This window comes from Neodiprion pinetum, chromosome 1 (assembly GCF_021155775.2).
Source record: "Neodiprion pinetum isolate iyNeoPine1 chromosome 1, iyNeoPine1.2, whole genome shotgun sequence".
Classification (NCBI taxonomy): Eukaryota; Metazoa; Arthropoda; class Insecta; order Hymenoptera; family Diprionidae; genus Neodiprion; species Neodiprion pinetum.
Genome location: NC_060232.1, coordinates 9,783,644 through 9,808,300, shown reverse-complemented (window position 1 = coordinate 9,808,300; position 24,657 = coordinate 9,783,644). Strand labels below are relative to the sequence as shown.

Sequence of the window (24,657 nt, the reverse complement as noted above, 5' to 3'; positions counted from 1 at the left end):
ATCCACATTATGATCAGTTTTCGATTTTTTGGTGAATAGCAAGCTAAAAGGTAGAGAAATGAAAAATTCTAGCTATATCTTCATGAATTTCAGTGAAGTGTTGGGAGTTTTTGAAAATAAGTTACAAGTTTCAACTGAACGTTTAGGGCGGTTGTCAGTTCGTTTACCCTCAATATTACAATTTTATGAACGTTGTAGGAAATTCACGATCTCTTGACTATCGTTGTGATTACATAATTACACGAGAACGATATTAATGCGTGTAATAATCTTTTTTGAATCCTTTGTTTAAATACAAAACTTTCGCACTGCCTAAAACTCACTTGACCTCTCGTCATATTTAAAAAATACGATTTACACAATACATGGAATTAACGATGTACTGTGAAAAATGAAGAGATGACAGATCTCCATTGCAGTTTTTCGTTCACCTTCCAGCGTAATAAAAGATGCGTAAAATACTTTATACGTACACAGAGGTGGTAATTTGATAGCAAACAAAACAGGTGCCTACTGAGTCATAAAATTCTTTGTATCCCCACATCGTGTTTGCTTGTTACTTGCTGACGTGGACAGCTATTTATGCGTGTATTGTAAATGTATTTTGGTACGCATACGTACTGTGTACCTACCTGCTAATACCGGGCGTGAAGTAGGAGGTAGAGTGTATCGGGAAGCGTAATACGATCCGTGATCGAAAGAATGGGACCCAGTCTGATCCATGGAAGCCGGTTGGGTTTCTCCATTAAACAAGAGAAAGTTATTAATAAAAATGACGTCGCAATTTCTGCAATATTTTCAACCGTGGATACCGATACTCGTTTCTTCGTTTATACATTCAACGTGTACGTAATAATATGCAGTGCACAACGTTCGAACAGCAACATCTAATTGGTCGCCTCGTCAAACTTTCAATGCGGCAGTTAGGTTGGCACGAATTTATAAATAATTGCCGGCGATTAATTCTCAGGGTCAGCGAAACCGATTGAACAGCTACCCAAATTAAGTTGGACGCGAATTGAAACGGCAAATTTTTTAACGAGTTTGTTTCAAGGATTTAACGCTGGTATATGGACGACGTTTATTGATCGTAATATGATCGCTTCACAACGATTTTTAATAAAAATTATCCGACGGGTTTGAGGCACTCTTTGAAAATCACGAACGTGTCAAATTAACTCGTAACGTACGAAGCCTATTACGCAAGAAACGTGATCTCATTGTCAGCAGCGATCGCAACTCAAGATCGAAGCTTCGACTAGATCGTGGCGTTCGAAAGTATATCGAGGACAACTGCGAAGAGAACTTTGATTCGTTACTTTTATTTTTCTATTTTTTTTTTCATTTCCTCTGTCCTACTCCTTCTCTTTTCACAACTAAATACCGGTTGAAAAGGAATTACAAATGCCAAAGGTGAAAATATTACGTGGAAGTACTTCGGTTGCAGAAAGAAGTTTTAGATGAAAATAACGTTAAAACTCACAATACTGTTCCTGATTCAATGCGTTTTTTGTTCCTACCGCCCGTATTTCACATTTCTTGTGTAACTACGACGCTTCGAATTCGTGAAAAACATTTTAAATGAATTGTACTCGGAAATGACCTGACAAAGCGTCAATTAAATTCAGAAGTATTGTGCTCGATACAATATTTTATATCTTTAAGATAAAGGTTCGGTGCACTTTTTGAAAGGTTCATGATTTTTTTTTCCTTGGAGTCACTTGCGATCGTTAAGGATCCTCTATGACAGCTGAAAATTTGTTCAAATCTATAACACTTTCACAAATTCTATCTTACGAGCGAATGAAAATATCATCAAACCAACTTCCAATTTTTTAGAGACTAAGTTTTCGTACATGTAAAAAAATCAATAGCCATGAAAAACAATTACCGGCCAAGGCATTTCGATTTTTCGGTGTAAAATTTCGTTTTCGAGGGTAAAAAAAAAAAAACTTTTTCGTGGTCGCATCGACTTATGCTTCTGTTTTCATACATGATTTCGTGTCGAAATAGGACTTTGCGGTTGACAAAAAAATTACGAAACATTTGGTGGATTATTTATAACTCATAATGCAGTATTTGATGGAAAATATGTATGAAGTAGGTGAATTACAAATATATATAACTATAAATAATCTAAAAAAAACTTCGTAATTACGGAGTAATATTTTCATGCAAAGTTATGTATGAAAGAGAAAACACAACTCCGTGCGATCACAAAAAAGATATTTTCAGCGTCAGAAATGAAATTTTTTATAAAAGAAATCAAACCCCCGTAGCCGGTTATTGTTTTCCAGGGCTCCCAATTTTTACACATCATGAAAAACTTACTATCTAAAAAATTGTGCATAAGCTCGACGATATCTTCATTCTCTCGAGAGATAGAATTTGTGAAACTGTTCTAGAGCCTTAGTTGAGGATCCTTGGCATTCAGGAGGAAAACAAAAAAAAAAAACCAATAATTAACCCTCTAGCACCGCTATTTCTCATAGCTACAAAGTCCAACGAACCTTTCCCTTAATCGTATTAGGTGCGGAGTGCGAAATGTTCGGTGTCATGCCGTGTTTTGATCATGCTTTTGAGACACAGTCGTCAAGATTACAGAGTTGCAGCAATCAGTTGCTCTTCCACGGGAACCACGTGACTTAATTGTTATGTGAGCCATGTACCTGCGCGATCAACCTGTTCTACATTAGCATTAATCAATTCCTGTCACATACGAGTTCTAAAGATACACAAAGGCAGCGTTTTTTGTCTAAGTCGAGTTTTCTAAGATGTTGTTTTGTCACCCTGTATTAAATCTACATATACACACACAACACGGAAGGTTATAAAAAAACAAAACTACGGAAGCATCGACCGCTATCATCCTAAAATGATAATTCCACTGTACTACATGAGTCATAGTGGGTGGTCCCTCGCTCGAAGTGACGGACGAATGTTGAGCGTAATGTGTGTCGAAGCAGTTTCGCGAGTTCAAACAAACGAGCTGAGATCAAGTTTGCTTGACTGCCCGGTTGGAGATGCTGCACTTGAGGCGTGCTTTATTCAAATGGTTTCCACGAAATTAAACCTTACCCCTGTTTCAGACTCGAATGAACGTACACTGCACCAACACCGAAATCTCAGAGACTCGCGTAGCAAAATAGAAGAATTTTCTTTTGATAATTTATGAGCTACAGGGATGTGGCTATAATGTACTCTACTCTTCTACTCTCTCTATATCGTTGAAATTTCTATCCGGCTGTACTTACATATCGCGATTATCCACGAACAGTATGCATCTTTCAGTATGAACTCGCTCCAAATGGTCTTTGTGTAAATCGAGGAAACCTTAACAACGAATAGAGACGGTGCTACCGCTCTAAATATGGTCGCTTTGACTATTATTAGCCACGACGATGCTTCAAGTTCAGGTTAAAGAACTACGACTAACCGTGATTCTATTCAACAAACAGTCATCCAAGTTCTCTTAATTTGGAATACTATAAACATAGGTTTCAACTCTTATAGAATCCGAAGGTTGCTTTATAGTGAATGGTTGGGGGTGGGGAAGTCTTAAATCGGAGAACTGATAAGTCGCGTTGAAGATGAAAAGACCAACGGAAAATTTTTGAAAAACTATGAATTTGGGTCATCCATAAGCTTCTACTGCATCAGGTTTTTCAAATTACTCGTTACTCAATAGCAATGACACAAGTACCTACTGTAACATATCATCGCAAGTACTAAAAAGTAATTCGTTGAAAACATTGAATACTTCGAAACATGTAACACAATATAACATACTTATGATTTAAACGTTCTCGGACGGTGCTGCTCGACCAACTGAACAACTGATTCTATGATCGTGGCACCTCGACCAGTCTTCACGGAGCAGAAATTATTATTAGTGACAGTTGAACTCTTGACCGGACGCGGTTCACCGCCAAAATTATTCCGAACGTGTTTGTACGGCTTTATTTAAAAAGAAAAGAACCAGCGCAAGAGCGTGTGTACTCTTCTCAAGATTCAACCGGTTCGGAAGAAAAGCTACTCGTCCGGATGAAGGGGCAGAGGAGCGAAACCGTGAGCCAACATTACGACCGTTTCACGTGACCACAGCGACGGTAAAATCGACACTATCTCTTAAGATCTCGGGACTTCTTGCGCCTGTAACGGCAATCCATGCAGCTATAGAGGTACTTAACGATCTGAGAAGACGGGTAAAAAATCCACGTTCAGTTCAATCACTCGCTTCTTTGTTTTCCATGGTCGCGTGGCACTGAATTCCAACCTCATCATTATTGTCTTGCTACGATTCTGTGAGCAGTGAGACCCATGAATGATGTCAAATTGTAACATTAACGGTTATTTCAATGGGAATGGAGCCATAGAGGATATAGATATCGTGTCTTGGCTCAAGATGTTCTACGCCGTAAGAGAAATTCAGACTTGCAATCTCTCTTGAAAATTGAGTTATCGGAGCTGCAACCGCGTTGAAAGAAGGCTACTTATTAAGAGCAATCTTCTTCGACCTACAGCCACGTGAAAGTGGATTCTGCCGCAGTTGCATTAAACTCCTTCGATTAATTTTGCTCAAGTGAGAACTGTTGTGGGCCAAGAGATTTGCGTTATGCAATGGAAGTTTTAAATTACGTACATGCGTGCATCGCGTTTGAGTGAACGATTATGTTCATAGATCAAAATGCGTTGGATTAGCTTGGGCTACGGTAGGAAATATATTAAATAGTTATGACTTGGAGGAACTTGTGTTCATCTGCATCAATGTAATGACGTGCTGCTGTACCTACTCCACGAACATTGTAGCTCATTGCACTTCGATGAATCGAAATTTCAGCACCACAGGAGTCCAATAAAAATGATAAGACAAAGGATGTAGCGTCGCAAAATCTCCAATTTTAACACCGAAAACTTCACCTCTATACACGAGGGAAGTTTATTACGTACCACGCTATTCAAGGCCTTGAATTTTCTGATGTGATCGAACCATAAACTCGAATTATACGGCTAGCTCAGAATCTAGAAGACTTTAAACAAGTCCATCGTTAATTTCGGTGATCTTAATGCCGCCAGCCGGAGAATTTCACGTCGGTATGCGTTTCGAAACCGTGAAACAATAACAAATTAAATTTTTTACTTTTTTTTTTGCAGTTATTCAAATCATTCAAAAGGACGTGAACAATAAAACCCAAAATGAAGTCAGTTCTATACTTAGAAAAGCTGCGCAGTTTCAGAATGGAATCGGAAAAATCCCTTTGAGAAGGGGAGTTACATTGAAATGGGAAGTTACAATAATCACTATAAAAATGAAACGATAAGCTTTTGCTGGATTTCGATATTTCAAGGTTTTCAGAATTACCTTCGACGTGCCTTTGCGGATGGACGTCTGGGTGTCTTTGGGGAGTTCAAGGGATGTCTGATCGAGCAATCGAAAAATGAAATTCTGACGTTGTCACTGAAGCGTGAAATGAAATTTATTTGCAATTGGATTTTCTTCCACTAGAAGCTTGTCATTCCTACCCGTGATTGAAATTATTTGGGAAACAGGACTAGAGGCCATGTTTAAATTCTTCCAAGATGACCGCTGATGACAGTTCTTCATTTCAATCATCATCTCACAATTCAGCAACTCACACACGTTATAAGTTGTGTCAGCTAGAGGTCAATTATCAGTCAGTGATTGCTTTGCCTGATAATACCTTAAGGTATGATTTAAAGTTCACATGAGCTGACTAGAAATTATATGAGTGGATAATAAATAGACTTATCTAGGACGTATTGTATAAATTATCATCCCATTACGGACTTCGTTCATGCCATCATCGCTCCCAATCGTCAAATATCGTTAACCGAAAACTTTGCATCTTAAGCCAAGTTAATCCTGTGTGCATTGCCTATACACAGATTTACCATACATTTGCTATGAACACATTATACGACTAGCACCACCAGAAGCAGCAATCCATTTTTTTTTTTTTTACCGACAAGCCAGTCTACTCAACGCTGAAAAAATGCTAAAAACATCCTTCAGAGAGAAATCATTAGTAAAGCGAAGCCGTACCAGTTGGGTTAGGTCGTGCCAAGGTAGATACGGCTGTGTATCATCGGCATGTGCGCCTGCTAGTACGTCATTAAAAGTGCGGGCAGCTCTGATGTCCGGTGTGTAACGATTTGCGCGATCCATAAATCGATCTCTTAATTGCTCTCCTCTCGGGCTCCAGGAAAACGACATAGAAGATTGTCGGTTGGTTAAAAAGCACTTGCCATAGACCCTGTTAACTGGCAGCTAACACCAGTCCCTGTTCGAACTTGTGTATGTTACAAGTATCCGTCTGAAAAGTCTAGCCCGAATAAATTCCATCGGATGCTACAATTATTTCGGTCAAACTTTGCTGTACGATAGAGATTAAAGGCTCATCCAACCACCCCAAGGGCAAGATATGAATTCACTACTACTTTTGATCAAATTTCACTGTGCATTGTTCTACAACCACAACATCTCTGTCTGATAAGGAATCGATGCTGATATTGATACCGATACTCTTGGTAGATTGAACTGATGAAGCGAGTCATAATGCTCAATGGCTCAGTGTCCAAGCTTCGGGGTAACCTTAAAACGCTTGACAGAGTCTGATTGTTATTTTTCGAGTTTCTACCACTCGATAAGGCACATAATATTATGCAAAGAACTTAAGTCTGCAATTTTTTATTTACCCACTGGTTAGCGTTATGATCCAATCCACCGGCCAATGACTCTTGTGTGGGCTCCGCATTGCAAAATATCTGCAAGAGTGACGACATAGCTTGTAACGGAGAGCACGAAGAAAAGAAAGATGAAAAAGTAGTCCCTCAATGGTGCTACCGCAATGAATGCTGGAGTAAGTAGTTACTGACGAGGTACTGACCAGCATACGTTAGTTCATCTCCTCCGCGTTTATTAGAGTCAATGTTCAAAAGACTTCTACGCTGTCTAGATGCCCGAGGTAATGCCCATGTGCCAATAACTTCGTCGTTGGTTCCACACCTCGAGAGCCAACTTCTTGGTGAGTCGTTTTCGAAACCGCCTTCTCTTAGCGATGAGTGATCTCGTTTTTTCATAGACATTTTAAACGCTCTTAACTCCAATCCAAGTTTTTCGATGATGCGAAAATTACAAGCTTATAGTTTCTACAAGATATTGACTATTGCTTGCAAACACTATTGATAGACCACCGTGCGTACTAAAGAGAAAACCGTCGTTCACCATTAGTGAAAGACAAACCAAGGAGGAACAGACAATGCAGTTTACCAGAGCTCGAAGATCTCATGGGCAAAAATATTTGGTGGACAATGCATAATGGCTTGTACAAGTAATGCAACTGGTTATTGTTAGGTACATGTGTGTTGTTCATTTTTCGGTCTCTCAACGCTGAAGCAGTAAGCTCACATCATGGATCGCCTTAAGGCGTTTGTCGGGCCTGGCGAACCGTGCAAGATATGTACTCTCTTCGTTGTAACGATATCAAATCGTCACGTTTCCCTTAACTTTGCAGTACTTTATTGCGCGTAGATCCTATTAGCGGTGCTTTGCGCGTTTTAAGCGATGTGACGACGGTAACGTTCGATTCAAAATGTATCCTGTGAGCGTAATTCTTCCAGTCTCGAATCTTAGGTAGAAAAATTCTTTCCAAGTTTACTTAATTAGAGGTTCTCAACAAACTCTCCCTATCATAATTCTAAAAGTTTTGTTGCAGTCATGCCCGAACTACACATCAAGATATCTAATGCCACAATCTTCCGAGAAGATTGGTCGTTGAACGGTTATTTAAACTCAAGTCCTGTTCTGGTAAAATTCTTGAAAGATTACGATACGAGAAGATACGTTTACTAAAGTGAACCTAAGCTGGAGGCAAAAGAGCAGAAGGCTGAAATACCACTTTCGTTGTTGTATCGGTCATTACTTACTCGGAGTTATTTTTAATGACCAAAGAGAATAGCTCACAGAAAAGCCACGGACGGTAATGAAAGCTCGTGCTTCACAGAACTACAGTGTACGGATAATAACGTGCGGTAAGTTCCAAATGTGCAGTATAAGATGCGTTTTACTCGATTCTCACGATATACTTATTATTTTAACTATTATCATTTACTGCTGCACTGGAAACCGGCGTGCATACGAGCACGAGGTATACTCTTGTACAAACAACAGAATCCCTCGGAGGTCAGCCAAGAGGCTAGACTTTGTATTATGCACTTGTACCAGGCTGTGAACGCCTGTTGCGGGAACTCCTATTCACACGTAACATAGCGACTTGTTGTGATAAACCTCATACAAGCGGCAAGAACTTCCGTAGGTTCGAAGTAGGTACGCGAGTTTCTGGTATGAGCATCGAGCATGCCAACACTAGTTGGTTTTATCCACGTTTACACCCATGATAAGTAGGGTGTTTCACTTGGTGCGAGTTGCTACTTCTCACATTACTTCACTAACGTGTAAAACACAAAGCTTACATTCGTTAACACTTGCACCAAACATACATTGAAATTGGTTTGTTATCTCAGATCTCGCTGTGCCGCAATCGCGATTATCGCCGCCAAATGTACCAAATGATGTATAGACGAGTCATAATTGCATAATTGTAACGTTACAAGGCAATTCACTTTTTCGCTTAACCGCTAAGATTCTGTAAAAACAGATTTCTTTTTTTTTCTTTGGACCAACATTTGATTTTTTCCAAAGTTAACGTCATTCTTGCTATTAGGATTCACGTATTATACTTCAAATAGTGTAATATTTTACCTAAAAAATAATTGTATGTTAATGAACGATGTAACCCATGAAAGATTTGTTTCATGTGAAAAGAGTAATATTACTTTAAATTCTTGCTACGCTTTTCAAAGCGACAATTTTTAGAATGATTTGCGGTTCGGTTTATTTTCACGGCGAATGTATTAATCTACATAAATTTTATACGCGCATAAGAGAGATTGTGGATATTTTTGGTTGGACAAATGAATCAAATTCCAACGCGAATAATTAAATGTCTAGCTAATTAATAGTAATATACCTTTATGTCGAATTCTAGGAAAATGCTTGTCGTATGAAATGACTATACTTGAAATAACTATGAGCAAAAAATTATCATCTCGGCAGATTTTGTGCCCTCATGTCTTACGTTTCTAACGGTATCATCTTTACCTTCGGCAACTTAATCTGAACACCTGGTATGATTTTTTGTGTGACTGTCTTTCATCCAGAAACATAGCCAATTGTCAAATCTGTAATAAAGACAACCGATGGCCTCCCTGTTTTACAGTATGGCTTTTCGTTCTTGGTTTTCTGCAAGTTCTTATTTTTACGAAAATGTAATGAGTCAGTAGTGGGATGTATAAAATCTATGAAATTCATTTCGCTTAATTGATTAAACATTCGAAGTATTCAGCGGTCCGACGCATTACATAACAATCACATCGACCACTTATTCATTCATTCGATTTCAGTCGCGTAACTGGAAATTTGTTTAGCTTTAATTCATGGTGAAGCATTATGAGTATATTAAATATTGCTCAGTTTCCAAGCGTTGATATTAAACCGCAACGTAATTTAAATATGTTGACTGTGCTGATGCAGTTTCAAATTTTACACTTGCTAATGAATTGGATACTGAATCACTTTCAAAAGTATCTCAACAGTCGAAACGTTAATATCAGCCCGGCTATTTCTCAGCTGAATTGATTATTTCTCGTTTTTGTTGAAAATGAAAATACGGTGCTATTATAATTGCGACGTATAAGTAAATTCGAACTTTGATAAAATGCATGGAAAGATTGGAAGGGAGGAAGTCAGATTGTGTAATGTACGTGCAGAGCCTGCAGAGGTAGGTGGTGTCCGCTTCCAAGGTTAACCACCTTCTATTTGCATTGTATTTTAGAAAACCTTTTGTGCAGCTGTTGCTGCTCGTGGTTCTGGTGTTGACTGTACCCTCAAACCGCAGCTTACTGCCCATATGAACGCGCGTAAAAGCAGGCCGCTATATTCGAATGTGCTAATTTAGCGAGGATTTATACGGAATACTGTCGCAGTACGAAATCCACGTTTGTTTTTTCTCACCTTTCAGCTGAGGAATCTAAAGAATTTTAGCTCGCGATACGTGCAGTAGTTGAACATTTCTTCGAATTGGCGTGCTTTGCATTTGGATACTTTACTTACTGGTTTTATCCAAACTGCCGCTAAGAAGTTTTCCCACGGTGTTTATGGGGTTAAATAGTAACAGTACAGGGAAATCCGGCATATTGTCACTCGGTGCGAATAAAGGTTTCCTTATACATATATTGCAGCTCAAAAAACTTTCGCAAAGATGTAATGTTTTCGACAAAGTTAAATATTTCAACATCGTCTTAAAGATCTGATAAAATCGATTCTGTGAAATCAACGTTCGGCAAAAAAAAATATGTAACATGATTGTTCCAGTGCGATTTAACGGTGGAAATGGTAAAAGTGATAAAATGTTGTTGGAAGCGTATCCTACAGTAAATTCTCACATCCTTTACAAGGTGTCCTTTTACTCCAACCAGCCGGCTCGCGTATTTATTCCGAAAGCTATCCAATTAAATTTAACGCGGATTCGAACATCCCCGTATTAGCAGCGAACAAATTCTTGAACAACTCTTATTCTGCTCACCTGCAGTGCGTGCAGCGTATAAGTACAAGCGACTAGCAATCAGGTGTGGCATCCGATCCGACGGCGTGAGGCAATAATCTGGTGTTGCACATATTTCTCGCGCGTTCACGCAGTCCTCATTTCCATCCGAGCGATCCTACGATGCTTGTTCCGCACGGTGAAACGGAGCCCTACGTCGGGGCATCCAGGGTTAGAAATCCTCATTAATGTCCAGTCGCAGCTGATACCGAACCTTTTCAATTCCCACTCAACATATATCAATGGTCAGCCATTTGCACGGTCTTTAAGCCGTGGACCGAAAGGCCTCGCCCAGAAACTCAAGAAGTTATTTACTCTGCGAGGAGCATCGCGCAAAACGATGAACACAACTTCCGTCGAGCCTCGAGCATTTGACGGTGATGAGTAACGTGACCGTCAACGAATACGCAGACCGATGCATGTACGGGGTCCATGAAGGACAGCATCGCGGTGAAGAGTGGCGAAGATCCTCTAAAAGCAATCTCGTCCTTGAGGAGACGAAAATGTGCTAAGGAAACGTGCGGAAAGAACCGTGAGAAATTGTTATGTAGTGACGATCCCACGTACTGCTCCACTCTTCGTCTTACATCTTTCAGGTACTTTATATGTATAAATAATGCCAACGCGATGTAGGTGAGTCGCATTTTTATTCGAGGTTTAGCAAAGAGGTGAATGATTTGACAAGTTGATCAGTTTCTTGAAATGATTTATTGTGAAAATCTAATAATCAAGCGTTTACAATGTCAAATATCTTATCGATGATTGGTCAAATGAATATCAAGAAATCTGTCGAGGAGCTTGGGAGAGGGAAAGATTTTGCACGTTTCAAAGCACTCGGTTTACACAATCCCTTCGGTAATTGGCGGGGCTTCCGTTGAATAAGAATTTACGGTCATTGTTCTGTGTTTCGGAGTTTCTCATTCAATTTAGACGAATGTTACACAAGTTATATACCAGGAGGGCAACTTTTACATTCCATTGTAGAGTAAATAAATAACTGCGACTATACCAATGTTAAGAAAAGTAGCATTTTTCCGGTAAAACTTTGTCGAAAGCTATGTAAATAATTAATTTGTTAACAAGCTCGACACATGTCGGGAAAAGAATTTTTAATGTCAATAGTTCCGAACCTGAAATCCTCCGATGGTTCCAGATCTAGCCCTATGTTAATCGCAGTCCAGGGTGAATGGATTTGAAAAAGTTTCTCAAGTTTGTCAGAACTTTCCATAGTACTTTGAAAAAGACCCTCAACTTCAGCCAACGCTCCATCATAAACTCAGTGCCAGAAATTTCGAGAGGCAGTCCTGTTACATTGTATCAATTATTATTTGATATCAGAGTATTAGGAGTCTGAAGTTCGACTTCAAGATTGTGGAAATCAGTTTCCTGGAAAATTGAATACAACTCTCTTTGGCGTTTCTCTGTCAAGTACGGACTTATCGCTTCGTCGAAGCAGTTCTACAGTTTGAAAATTCAAGTGTATACCCTATACACTGAGTTCTAAAATTGTTCGGAATAAATTATTATCCGTTCACGAGACCGAATTCAGGGAATTTGAATATCTTGAATTTCATTTCCTGACCATCTGTCTTCGGGCTTAGTGTGAGACAGGGAAGGTGCAACAGGGTGCGCGCTACTCGGGATTCGGAAATTGAGAGGGTCAAACTTACAATTAAACAGGTTTCGGTAGTATTATATATTCCAGACCACAATCAAGGGAACCAAGCATTGTTGAATTTTTGAGAAAAATACTACTCTAATCTTGTTTCTGGGTGACTCTCTCTCCGATTGTCACGACCGTTTTGACCTTCAAAAATCAAAAAATAATTGTTGCAGCAGGAACCCCACGTACTACGATGTCGAGTGCTTTCGGTATACTTGAACTACATAGTTAAGATTATTTGTTATCCGTTTCACGTTAAATATTTGTGTACCATGATTTTTCGGGAGTGTCTCGGGATTGATATCTTGATTAAAAAAACTGTCAACACAAAATGAACGAGCATTCAGTTATCCATCATTTGAGTATGTATGTACACAATAGGGTGTTTTAGAAAAAAATAATTTACGATTTTCCACCGTGGCAACGCCTAAAAAGTTTGTTTAGGATAAAAGAAAAATTCTGTCAAAAGATGAACGTTCGACGTCACGTGGAAAATCGCGCTCATTTGATTTGTCCCTGATGTACAAGTAGATAGATACAAACATCGGATCGAAATAAATTACGAAAACTTTCTTTCCAACGCCCCTCAATTACTCCAACTCATTAAGATACCCTCTGATGTTAGAAGCCCGCACTGAGAAAAATTTCATTTGTTACAGTAATTAGAAAAATTCAGTAAAACAGGTATCGTTAAAAAAACTGTTCGAATATTGTTGGAATTACGAAAAACGAGGTACGCGTAACCATTTTGCGCTATTGTCGATCCTTTTTTGGTCATTGCAACGCAAAATCAGTTTGTGAGGTTTACTCTACTTTTTTAGTTAAATAAGGCTTTAACGTCAATTTATCGTTGCACGAGCATCAAATTTTCGCAACAGTTGCAAGAAAATATAGCAACAGCGATCGTAATGAGAAAGAATATTAACGGATACTAGACTTTCCGGTAACAGCTAGAAAACTAATTTTCATTTTCGACCTAGAACTATATTTTTCGATTGTGGTAAAAAATGAATATAGTTAAGAACTGAGCGGTAACTGGAACTAAAAATTTCTCTCAGTGCAGAGAATTTGTCAATCAGTCTCCAAAATTATCGCCTACGTTCGATTGTAAAATCTTGAAAACAAGCTCGCTTGGATCAGTGAACTACAGGCACTCGGGTCTCTGGATAAAATATTAGAGTGTACTTCTTCAGCGTGGGAAACACTCGATAACCGAATATTTTACCCAACATTGGACGATACCTGACCTCAGCAAATGGCGTTACTCGATTTTCCCTGACATATTCACGCATGTTCCTTCATAACACCTCGGGACGAGAGCAGAACCATGAATGCGCATGTTTCTGATCGTGAGCTGTGGGCGCGACGACGCGTTTCTCAATAACTTTGGTAACAGGTGTGCTGCTCTATGGTTGTTGCGGTGCTATGGCCACGGATCAAGTGTCCGAGGCCCCGCCGACCTACGCGTCAAATATTATCATTGCGTGGGCAAACCTTCAAGTGTTTTCAGTCTTCCACTTGACTCTGTTGCAGTGGGCTTGCACTAGTCGTAAGCCTATCTCCTGTTTTGGTGCTCTGGGAAACGTGCACAGACTATATCCTGCAACAAATTAACCGGCTGACTGGTACGAGTTCTTCCACTTTTCATGCCAAGACTGGTAGCCACATACGACCGACCAAATTACATCGAAATTTGTACTTGGGTTTTTTTTTTTTTTTAATCCCTGACGTTGTGCCGGAACTTATTTTTTGAATTTGCATCCTGAGGGTTAAAATAGGGGTGAGTCGACGTAAATTTTCAGCCGCGTTATGAATCTTGTCGTCATATTTGAATTCGAAATTTGGTGTACCTATAGATGCTTCAATTCTAATGACGGATTTATCATCAGCGATCCCAATAATCCCCAAGTAACAAGTTTCGAAAGACTTATCCGACTACTTGACTTTTTTGTACAATGTTGCTGAGGCCTGGTCGTAATTACCGGTATTTGAAGCCGACATTTTGAACCCCTCATATTAAATTTTTCAATTTTGTTTTCAAATTTGGATTTAGTGATCCCCCAAACGTTAATGTACCAATTTTCGTCCAAATCCATCGAGAAATATCAGAGTTATTCAAAAATGTCAACCGGTTAAAATGAAGTTGAGATTTGATTCTGGTTCGAAAACGATTCTTATAGATCCAGTGTCTCGAATATTTGGAATTGGTAAATCCGTTTCCGTTTACAGTGGAATCTGCAACGTGACAAGAATCTTTCAATGCCAATCATCTTATTGTTAGATATGAGAAAACCAGAAAAGAGCTGCCTGAAATCGTTACAAAAATTGATTCCAAACGGTCGACAGTCTTTTTTGTGTAATTGTTTCAAGTTTTTTCTTCACCATCCTTCAGAGTGTTTTAAAAATATATGGCAGTTATTTTTTTCGAGTAGGAAACGGAAAAATTGTCAATTAAAAATGTTGGCAGTATGTTTTTCGGGAAAATTTGTCACTTTTTGATTAAAATGAAAAACACAAGATTATCGTTCAGTACAGTCGATTGATGAAAATGATGCATAAATTTGCAGCTTAACGGAATATCTGTAACAAATCGTTTATAACATTGAGAAAAAAAATATTACTCTTTCTCTCTCAGGACTATCAACGTGTAAAATGGAAGAAATAATACATCTGGTATATTTATCCGAACGATTCTTTTTACATTGAATTCTCTGTACCTACTAAACACATTGAAACGAAAGCCTTCAAACTAGACCGGGTGTAACGAAGCGAAGACTAATTGCGCTATCCAGATGCTACGTAGTCTAACTTGTCGATTATCATTCTCGTTATCGCTATTACAATTGCCAATTGTCTATGAGTCTGTAGCAGAGTGTATTCAAGTAATGCAGAAAGTACGTCGTGCCGTTAGTTTGTCCGCTCGTAAGTCCTTTGATTTTTATTGTTATCGTTAATCTTTTTCTTCTCCTTTTCCTCGTTTATATCCTCGTCTGTTTGTTGGCTGCATGACGGCATTAAACCAAGCCGCACCTTTTCTCCGTGAAATCGATTATTGTTACGGAATACCCATTTTCTTCGTTCACTCGGACTGTTCTTCGACTTTTATTTTTCATTTTTATCGATTCGTGCGCTTTCTCCTGTGCATTAATGCTTTCCTCAACGCATTATTATCTTTATATTTTATCACACTTTTTTCCTTTTCTTTTCGGTTTAACGGTCAAGTCCCACCGGTTTTACACTCGTTATATGTGATATTCTTGCAATAGTATAGAAGCATATATATTTTGTGATTCTTCCCAGAATCGTAAGCCAGTCCGATTCACTAGCACACGTCGTTTTAAATGAAAAGAGGCTTAACCGTATTTCACGCGAAAGCTTTTGATCGATTAATTGGTCTTGTTCTGGTACAAAATCTGAAAGTATCTTCACGTAATTATTCGTTCGTAAGATCTGTATATTAAATTCACCTAAAGGTGTTGCTCCGTTAGAAAGTAACCTACAGCTTGTTCGCGAAAAGTGTTGATATTTAAAGCTATATGAAGTACCTAAGCTTTAATTTCTGTCAGTTGAGTAACGGGTAGATTGAGTTCTCCTTGCAGAATCTATTGAGTCGTAGGAGTCTAAGATTTATATTTCTCAAGTGAGTTTAATTTATACAAGTGACGATTTTTTCCAAAGCTTGGAGTCTCTCTTGAAGCATAGATTTGGAATCTTGAGATGATTTAGTCTTGATATCTCAGGCAAATTGTTTAATACACTCACTCATGTATATTTCACTCGATCCCTCGGAGATGGATCCAGAAAATGGATCCTTAATATTTCAGGTATCAGGTTCTTCCGTTCATTGAAAAACCACTCAGCTCATACTAACTTCCGACAATGGGCACGTGTGTGTGTGTGTGTGTGTGTGTGTGTTCCGTCTTCTTTCGAATTGAAGCTTTTTGCTTCGAGGAATTGCTTTTCGATGAGCAGTCTTACATTTGTAACCACACATGCTTACGCAGGTCTTTCGCCCAAGTCCGAGTCGAGGTATGCAAATGGCCGTGCAAAGCAGAGTAAAGCAATTGGCGTTAGACTCGTACTTACCGGTTCACCCTGAAACTACCTGTATTTAATTATCACAGGCGGGCCGAGACTCAAGTTGTGCACAGCATAACGATGTGGAGGTAGAGTTGGTAAAATCAACTCTACCTACTGCGACTCAAGTGAGGTGATCGTAATCTATACGCACTCCTCGGACACTCGTTGTGCGAGTGTCACTCCCCGAGAATAACATTTTAACACATACCTACCCCGGGACTGCTAATTTCTCGCGTATGAAATGCCCGCTGCATGTAGACAAGCATGCTTGTAACTGTGTACAAATTATTTATACGCACCGGTATATCCTGCGTTGCGAAGCAAATCGCGACAAGCGGATGACGTAGCTGAAGGTGTGTCGTTCAATTTATTGTGTACCCTGATGGAATATTAAGTACTACAAAAGGAGAAATAATCTTTGGCATTTGAGAGATGCTTGAGTTTGTACGGGCGTTGACCACGCATTGCTGATAGCTTTAACAGTAATGACGACGCGGCTGGAAATTAGACCCGTATGTTTTTTTTGCTTTGAATAATTTGTACTTAGCCCTGACGTTGTGTACGACACTGGTGTCACACTGGAGACAGTGGAGAACCCATGTCAAAAATCATTGCGTATAAACGGAGATGTCAATTTAAATGACTTGAAAAATTTCTGGGATACTCTTTAACTATCATATTTCAAGGCGAAGCAGTTATCCTTAACTGAAATTTGGATGTAAAAAAAATGATTCGTAAAACAACAATATACCGGAAAATGGTTAATTATACTCGAAAAATCATGACTGACTAAAGTTCAAATATTTGGAATTGAAAGTTGACTAAGAACTCTCAAAACACTGATAGTTGAGAGAAAAAAATATAGTGATACTTGGCGATGAAAAAAAGGTATTTATTCGAACGAGTGAAGTTGATTTTTGGGAAAAAGAATGAATTACCGATTTTTACGATATTCCATTACTTATGGTGGATAAAATCAAATTATTCTGAATGTTTTTCATGCGGAATTTAGGGTGAACATGCCGTATATTTATGGTTTTTCCAATCTGATCAACGGTTAAAAATAACTTTTCCTCAACCCCGTGACCTTGATTGCTAGGAGATCGTAACGTCTAGCATTCTTTACTGATTTCTCGACTGAGATTGGCGATAAAAGTTTCGTGCGTTTTCTCTGTGAGTCAAATTTGGTACTTGGCGGCTTTACGTACGTTCTAAATATTTTTCATTCAGATAAGAATTAACTTCGAGTCATTCAAATTGTTTGCGGCATGCTTTTAGATTCCTGTAAAAAAGTGACCCTAGTCAGACTTCTTCACTGCGATTGTTTATAATCTTATATCAACTTTTTCAAAGACTTCTTAGACAAGCTTATATAGTTTTCCAATTATCAACATGGAAAGGTCGTAGATTCTCTCTCATAAGTTCAGCCTACCCAACACATGAACCCATTTCCATATCCGACCGAAAGAGAAATATACTCGTCGCTTATTTTCAACCACCAAAATGTCGTCGGAAAGTTTTTTCTTCGCGTGTCATTCGACTTCCTCAAATTTCTCCATTGTTTACCAAATGTCGGCGAAACCGGTCACATAAATACCTTTCTAGCCGCGCTTCGAATTATCCAACAACAACGATTCATCCCGCTGAAATGGAACCGAAAGTCAAGTCTCCAAAGAAATTACAACTCGAAGTTGATGCTGTGTATAATTATTATGCTTGTGTAGGCAGACCTGTGTTAAATTTAATGTCGCTCGACGAGACGACGTGCCTACAGGCACCTAGAGAAACGCATAGCCGCAGCTGAACTGCACTGGATCGTGCCAGGATGCTGACCTTTGTTTATGAATGACGAGTTTCCACGCGCAAACCCACTCTTCAAAGTACTACTTTCTAACGAGTGTGTTGAATTTAAAAAAAAAAAAAAAAAAAAAACAAAGACGTGCCTACTGTAACACGTCCGAGCCCACACTGTCCCTGCACCCCATTAATCTGCAACGAATTACATCTGCTCAACACTTGCAACGCGCGTTCTCTTCTCAACCATGACGTTTAGTTGGGAAATTAGAGCAGTTAATCTATTCGTCCGCAACGTGCACGTGCGTTCGCCCACTGCAACGTGCATACTGCGATAATCGCATCAGGGACGTGTATGGGGAAGCATGCCAAGACACATGATATAATCGATAGTTGATCACAGAATATATCAGCAATTCCCGGAACACGTTCTCACTTGATGTGAAGAATCCTCATGACCTCAGGGTTTGTACGTGGGAAGAAATCTTGGCTAAATGTAGGTCGATCGAAGAAACATCAATTGTTTGTTAACGTTTCGGCCATTAGAGTGGGCCCTCATCTGGACATGTATTTATTTATCTAAACATCTGGTAGAAATTCAGACCATGACTGGTGAAGATTCAAATGTTTACGCCTCACGCATCGCCGATAACACTTGACGCACGAAGGAGGAGTCTAGTCATCCACCAACATTTTAAACAATAAAACTTATGTACCTACATTAAGTCATAGTCATTGCCAAATTTAAACCACAGTCGATACATTGTAGAATCTTGAGATACCACGCATGGATTTTTCCTTTAATTATAGCACGTCGTAACTTCTGGTTTTTCTTTCATATTTTCGTGGTATTTTTAATATCGAACAGAAAGTGAAATATTATGGGAATCTAACGTCACACTAGTTAGTCCAAGGTTTCTACATGCCTGGAATTTCCTAACGATGTTTTCGCGGCGGGTATCCTCAAGTCATTATATTTTCAACAAGTTTTGGGAAATTGATTTAGAGACCTCTAATACATAGTAGAATAATGTTTTTCTTGTTAAATTCATTTACACCAGTATCGCATGACATGATAATGCAGATGTCTTTACTCGCCATGTTACAACTCCAATCTAAAGAATAGTCTATATTTGATATTTAGTCTAGAAAAAAAGACTGGATTTGAACAATTGCATCATCCACGAAGTAATCGTGTTCTGTACTGAACTATACCAGCGTCATGGTACATCGTTTATTTCCACGTTTTCTGCGGACTTGTTTTCCACGGTAATCATTGTCCGTAGTCGTTATTATAGTGATTGGTGCTGCGTGACTGACGTAACCCCGCAAGCTAGGATTTAGTCTTCAGATTACGAGTAGAATCAACCGTACAGTTCGTTTTCCAAGGTTTTGTAAGAAATGATTGTTTTCTGTTTCAGGTACGTTATTCCAGTTCGCCTTTTGCCACGACATAGCTTGACCCTCCTAACGTGTAAGTGTATAACTGAATTCATTTGAGATCAAAATTGGAATGTCGAAAAACTGGTAATATCAGTTTTGGAAGTGTTCTATAACGTAAAATAAAGCCTTTCGAAGCTATGAAATTCAAACGAGTAGATTCAAAACTCGGGGGCGCGGTTGAAATTCCTAAATTGCCTAATTTCGAATTATTTGGTGACCAAATTGGAAGTGAAGAAATCAAACTTTCAACAAACAACAAAGTTTCGAATGGTCGGAATAACGACGGTTCATGGTTCCGAAATGTGAGCTACCGAAAATTCAAGTTACGATAGAGCAAAGTTCCCAAAAGTACAATATACTCACATAACGTAGTTTACTGAACGAGTGAGTGTAAGAAATCAGAAATTCCGAAAATCAGAATGACCAGGATTCCGAAGGTAAAAATATCGAAAATTCAAAACAAAAAAGATCAACGTGGTGAAATTTCACCAAGCCAGAAATTCACAGAACTGAGAATCTTCGATCATTCGGAATTTCGTTGATTCAGATTTTGAATTTTCTCATTTCCGCTCTTTCGGAACTTTTCAAATTTGGCGTTTGAATCCCACCCCAAAATTCGCAATCAATAAACGCAGGCATCAGATTCGACGAACACGAAGCAAGTTGTAAAAGTAAACAGGCACGGAAAATGCTGGGATGTTCGATGTTTATTCCAGATGGTTCTTTGATCATAGTACCGTTCCTATTTTCACCGTTCTCTGCATGAGATATACGTGCTTGATATTATATTAATCCATATGGGTCCGCAGAGTTGGACTGTTCGGATACCATTTGTGCGTTATTTACAATGGAACCCACGTAAATTTCAATCCCTACGAGCGTCTTGCAGTGCCCGGAGTTTCTCTGCAGGTACGAGATTTTACTGGTACAATTCCGACGACTGGGCCAAAACCTCGGCTACTGCCGTGACTTTTATTCGATGTATCATGGCTCCCCCTTTTCGTATAAAATTTACTGCTTGCCCCCCTGCAGGAGTCGTAGACTCTCGCGTATATAAGGAACAAATTACGTACGTAGTTGTGGTATTTCTAGATACAACTCCAATAAAATGCATTTCCCCAGGGGTCTTCTATTTCCCGTTCAACGTATCTGTCGTAAGAAACGGAACCGGCTTTTTGGCTGCAGCTGCTAACGGTCACGACCGCATGTCTATTACATCGTGCATAAACGCATCTAAACTCTAGCGGTGGAGAATAGTGTCGATTTTCATGTGAAACGATCACGTCTGATTTCGACTAACGATCGGGAAGTTTGGATCAATTCTTTGTCATCTTCAGGCCTAGACGTGGTGCTCCAACATGGCTTCTTTCGGTACAAGTACAAGCCATTGTTGTATGGCGGGCTCAAGACTATTCAAAAACGTATCGCTTACCTACTTGATGTAGATGGTATCACGTTAGAACGTCTGATCGTTTCGCGTATGCTTAGAATTTTGAGAGAGTTTCTTCTACGTCGTGATATGAACCTTTTTTAAAACGCCTTCACGGTGTAGTTTTAACCCGTGCCTAGTACTCAAACGTTTGCACTTGTCTATCTCACGCGTATTTTCATTCGAAAATCATGTCTGTGACAAGATAATTGGCTTACGATGTATTCCGGTAACCATAATTACGAGTAGACGCGTTGAATAACCTCGTTTGCGGGCTGCGGGATCACCGCTTTTTGCTTTTACACTTTACATACAGTAAATGACTCGACGACGGCACGCCTTAAAACGTGTTTTATTACGACGAAAAAAAATTATACCCGAGAAAATTGAGCTCTCATTTCACTTTCTACGCGTGGCTTGCGCGGTGACAAATAATTATCAGCCCTTTTATCATGTACGTTAATAATATGAATTAAACCAGCCTCGAGCCAGTTTACTCGTTCATTTTCACTCAGGCTAACGACAAGCCGGTATTTCAAACAACGCCTGCATCGTTGTTAGAGAATCGATGATGCAGTACTTAATGAAAAGTTTTTCGCGGAGTATTCAATCGTTATGCCATTTAGAACGAAATTTAAATTCAGTAGACCAGGCACGAAATTTCACGGTAATCGATGAAAAGTCATTGAACCTATCAGGGGTAATTTCCTAACACGACTGCATCAATGATTCGTGATTTTGTCGCTACCATTTCGAGAAATAAATTGGCAGCAGCAATGACCATCAAACAGTTATAGATGTCAAGGCTGCCGTGACCAGGACACCGGATTTCGAGTTCTCGTTACTGGTGCTCGAGTTATCATTTCGGCCACGGAGTTCGCGTGAACGATCAGCAATAGCTTCTGCAAAGCGTTCGCTCGAAGCGATGACCAACGATGCGAGCTCGAGTGCACATGTGACGTGGGCCGGTGCACAATTGAAGTCGTGTAGTTGGCGAAGCCCCGAAACCATCTGCAGTATCTGCAGCTGGGTGCTGAACTGCGTTGAGCCGGTCTGCTCAATTGCTCGCAGCGTAATGCTTGCGGTGCTAATTGCTATTTTAATCAATGCCGGACTGGCTATTACTAATACAGTGTCATGTACGATTAATATCACTGGCTGAAACCACCGAACACAATCCCGCGATGAGTGATGCATGACCGAGGATTAGGTAATTAGAGAGCGGGTGTAGAGGGTGTGAAAAGCCAGGGAACGAAGCGAGAGGAATAGCAAATACAAATGGTATTGATTATCACAGTGTCGAAATGAAATTAAATCGAAATGACGATGTATTTTCCCTTTATCGAAAAGAATACCGTACCCTAATTCTTTTCTTACAAATTTGCTTTCAATCACACTATTGAAATTAAACATTAATGCGGCATTAAAGAGAGAGGATGAGCAGTCGTTTGAAAATTTTTTTTGTAAGACATTTTGGCAGCGCTGATTACAAATTTGAACTTGCAATAACAAAACGAAGTGTGAAGTTTGTAATTTTTAAGTGGACATTTGAATTCGCAATCGCAATAGAATCTATGGTATTGTTGTGCCAATCCTTTTCTTAGATATTACTCAAACATTTTGTTTTCTGCGCACTGTATAATCAACTAAACTTCATGGTTGTAGAAAAATAATATTTGGTCGGTTGTTCAGTAACTTTGAAATTCCGACCTGTTCTTCTGATTCTGAGTCAGCAGTAATACGCAGTATTGTAGTTATTGATGCCCGCACAAAAGGAAACGATCAGAATCAGTGCAGGTAATAAGAGTTGAATTCCAAAAACGCAAAAGAAAATCAAACAGAGTCTAGCGAGTTAAACTTTTGTCCTTTACCGTTGTATAAAATCTCGTGACCTTATATCTGCATGCGGTAGATGCCATCGCAAAAGTGCAGTCTGCAAGTTTGAATGTATTCATATAAATGCATACGGATGAGAGCGAAGATTCTGCACTAGATGCGGGGATCTCACTCGACGTAGGAGAAAACAAAAAAGAATTGTTTGCTCAAACTCACGCTGAAATTGGCACAAAATTTAAATTCATTATACAACAACTATTCGTGTTCCTTGTCTGCAAGACGATCTCACCCCGAAGTGCAACTTTCATGCGTTGCGAACTTGAATTTTTATTAACCACTTGATTTATAACTGGGGTGACTGGATTTTATTGTTCCGTAGTTCACGGCAAGGACTTCTGCACCTTAAATCTATAGAAATCCGTTCACATCACATCGCATAACTGGAATCTCATGTACGCTACATATCGCGCAGATAAACAAAATACGCGTCGCTTGGTTTTTAGTCTACTACAACGTATTATAAAAAGAAATCAAATCGTAGAGATTGACCTGGAATACCTTCCTTGTGAGTAGTGACAGCAAACCAGCAAGTAGGTACTCAATTAACCAGTGGATCGAAGCTTGTACTCTGATGATACAGAGTGAAGTACAATTAACTGTAGAAGAGCTACAAGCAGCTATAGTATGTGTCCCAATTACGACCAGTATAAACAGCTTGATACTTTACAAACGGGATCTGCACAAGTGCTTCCTATATACTTGCAGTACACAGATTTTGCTTACGGTGTCGATGTATTACCTTAGAGAAATATTTCACTTGCCAAAAATAATTGGCGTTATTTCATGTTTAAGAGGATACTTAACTGAGATCTAACAGCAATGTGGAAGTGCTGGATTCACCTACAATTATTCAAAATGAAGTCAGGTAACGGTGGTGGTTGTTTCTTAAGGACTTTATTAATTCATGTTTTGTTCTTCGGTAACCAACGTTGAAATCAGTTGAACGGTTAGTTTAAACTTGGGATCCCAACAATTGGTACTGCTCTACCTTTTGCTACAGTCAATGTGCAAAGTATTGTAACCGCACAAGTTCGTTGTGCCGTTATCGGGCGTCCTTTACCGTGGAAGAGGGCATAGTGGAATGTTTCCAAGAACATATAATATAACTTCGCGCGAGATATTACGGTCATTTTTCTCTCCACTTTAGACAACATCAATAACGTTGAGAGCTCGCACTTTCTACCCATTATCTGAGAAAAACAGAGATACGACCCGGGCTCCCGTCGTAGTTTGAAAACGCTCTTTTACGGGGAAAGACGTTTAAAACAATAAATAAAGTGAAGTTGTAAACTAGACATGTCACGCACGTCGTGCCGTAAGATAGGTAGGTGCGTCTTCGCATTCTTGCTGGATCTGGTCGGCTGGAAACTCACAAAACTGTTCATATTTCTCTGGAAACACCTGTATTGTACTGAACTACAAGCAGGTTCGATGTTTTATGCAACATGCATTGGAAACTGTTTGCAAAATCCTTAAATTTGCGCGTAACTGGGTCTTGCATCGTTTAATTGTTACGGATGTAAACCGTTCGTCGTCCGTTCACTTCTCCAAAGTTTCCGTTTCCGCTATCCACTGGAAACGGTTCTCATGATAACGGAATCGGATGGTCACACAAGACTTAATGGCGATGACACATTTGTACCTTTGCAACGCGTCCGCGTACTTTTTAT

The 24,657-nt window shown here is 39.3% G+C and overlaps 1 protein-coding gene across 5 annotated transcripts in view; it reads left to right on the top strand.

The window, feature by feature from the left end:
* Cad99C (cadherin 99C) overlaps window positions 1-24,657 on the top strand; it is a 113,597-nt gene that overhangs the window by 42,526 nt on the left and 46,414 nt on the right. The window contains exon 2 of one of the 5 annotated variants that reach the window (XM_046611728.2): window positions 19,641-19,693. The exons of the other annotated variants lie outside the window; for them this stretch is intronic. The gene's annotated coding sequence lies outside the window, so the exon portion shown is untranslated. The remainder of the gene's footprint in view (window positions 1-19,640; window positions 19,694-24,657) is intronic. 5 annotated transcript variants of the gene reach the window in all.